The sequence below is a fragment of the Nicotiana attenuata genome, unplaced genomic scaffold (assembly GCF_001879085.1).
Source record: "Nicotiana attenuata strain UT unplaced genomic scaffold, NIATTr2, whole genome shotgun sequence".
In the NCBI taxonomy this organism is placed as follows: domain Eukaryota; kingdom Viridiplantae; phylum Streptophyta; class Magnoliopsida; order Solanales; family Solanaceae; genus Nicotiana; species Nicotiana attenuata.
In genome coordinates this window covers 49,131-51,425 of record NW_017672863.1, presented here as the reverse complement: position 1 = coordinate 51,425, position 2,295 = coordinate 49,131, and the positions used below count along the sequence as shown (strand labels likewise).

The 2,295-nt window shown below is 29.7% G+C and overlaps 1 long non-coding RNA gene across 1 annotated transcript; it reads left to right on the top strand.

The window, feature by feature from the left end:
* The first annotated feature begins 509 nt into the window (after positions 1-509).
* Positions 510-1,202, top strand: LOC109214745. Its single transcript, XR_002066232.1, has 2 exons — positions 510-623; positions 711-1,202. It is a non-coding gene; the product is annotated as an uncharacterized LOC109214745 (long non-coding RNA).
* The last annotated feature ends 1,093 nt before the right edge of the window (positions 1,203-2,295 follow it).

Below are 2,295 nucleotides of genomic sequence, written 5' to 3'. Positions count from 1 at the left end.
ATATATATATATATATATATATATATATATATATATATATATATATATATATATATATATATATATATATATATATATAATACTAAAAGTGGGAACAATTTACGTCAAAAGCTGATTTACAAATCTACCCATGAAAGGTTGAGTGACAATTTTGCCCTTACAATCAAACACTATTCTATTGAATTTATGTACAAAAAGGTAAAAATATACAATCCAATAAAATGATAAATACTTATCTAAAGCTGTAATAAATTCATGTTAATTCGGTACAATGAATCAATTAATTTGATGCCTTAACACGCCAAACATTTGGACGCTTCAGTTGTAGCATATTCCAGACGGTTAGTCTTCTCGGTATGATTTGTTTGCCTTGGAACCTTTCGATTGCTATTAAAGGCAAAACATTTATGTCTTCATCATGTTTCTATTGCATGAATCTTGGTCCCTTATGATGCTTGCGTTAGTTGGTAAGTATTTGCATTATATATTACTTCTCTTTTCAACTCAGTTGGTAAGCATATATGTTGCTGATTTGATGTGCAATTGTTGCTGTATTGGCTGAATAATCTAGGTGTATGGATCTTGCAGATCGCTATGGTGTATGCTTCAGAATGATGAGGAATGTATGAAGTTTTGTTAATTATGTTCCTTTTCTTTAATAGTATCTACAATTTTGCCTTCTAACTTCTTTATGCTGGACCCATTTTCAGGTCGTGTTGGTAAAAAAAAAAGATAGCTCTCAAAATAATCTTTATGTTTATGCTTGGGATTTGGGAAGCTTTCTACAACAATTGTTTGAAGAATATCTGAAAGGTATAAAGTAGCAATTTTTTTGCGCTTAATAAAGGGGTGTTAACGAAATTTCTAGCACTTATTGTATGAGTTTGATGGTCTTCCTAGATTTGGCAGATAGAATAGTGTTAAAGTCATTTCCTGCCATTATCTTTCTTTAATTTTCTTAATGAAAATGTTTGCTACTCATTATAAATCATTGTGTAGATAAAACAGAAACGAATTTAAGGAGAAGAGTTGCGAGCTTTATTATTCCAGTTATCAACTGCCTGCGTGTTTGTCATCATTATATATGTTATGCATATAGATGATGATGATGTAAGAATCCATAAATATTGAGGTAACCAATTGAAGCACAATGATGGAATTTCAAGTGCTTATCTAAGAAAATGGAAATTTTACTTTCTTGTGATTGAGTAGTCAATTTCCTTTATTATCTAAAAAGCTGCTTATTAGGGAAGTTGTTCCTTATGAAAATTTTACATGATCTCTAATTTAACTACTAATAAGTCCTTTGATATATTTAGGAGAAAACGCAAATATCTGTTTGATTTTAGAACTCTACTTAATTATTGTATGTCAATTTTAGGCTAAGAACATTAAATATCTTCACAAAATTTAATTTTCTTGAATTCAGTCTAAGCCAAAGTAAGCCACAATTATTACCTCCTCTAATTGGTACAATAATTTAGTTCCAAGCATGCAATATTTTTTTTCCCTCAAGATTCAAGAACTGAACTGTAGCTACTCTAATAATCATCATCATTATAATAAAAGTAGGACCATCCAAATGCTAAGGTTGAATTGCTAAATTTCCCATTAAAAAAATTGAACGACCATTTTGTCTTTCACTAAAAAAATCTTTCTATTAAATGAATAAATTCAGCGGCACTTTATTAATTATTATTTAGAGTATCAACCTTTTCACATTTCGCCTTCTATGTTGGTTTGTAACGTAATTCCTTCATTGACAACCTCTTCGTTAGTATAAGAAATTGTAGAATAAGAGGAGTTGCATTAAGTAATTAAATGTAGGTTAATTCAATTAATAAATTTGAGGAAGAAAAGACCAAAGAACACCAAGCAAGAAAGAACTATATAAAGGAAAGACATCAACTTCCTTCATGGACACTTTTGCGGTAACAGATTTCTTTTAATCATACATATTCGTTTTCTTATTTCTTTCCTTTTCTTTCCTTTCCTTTCTTTTCCCTCCAACAAAGATTTGTATGAAGTAAAAGAAATTGAGAGTTGGAAATAATGTAACCCGATTTATATTGGAACCAGAATGGTTTCAACTATCACCACCTTCTTTTGGTTCAAGTGTAGTTTTCTTCCTTTGAGATCGGCTAGCTGAGCTGAGATTTGTATATGGTTACTTGGTGATTAATAAAGCTTTTAATTACCCAAAGAAAATATCTAGTGTTGATATTTTTATACCGATCGATACATACTGGTCTCTAAAGAAAATAAAAATACTTGAAATTGTTACTAAAATGCTTA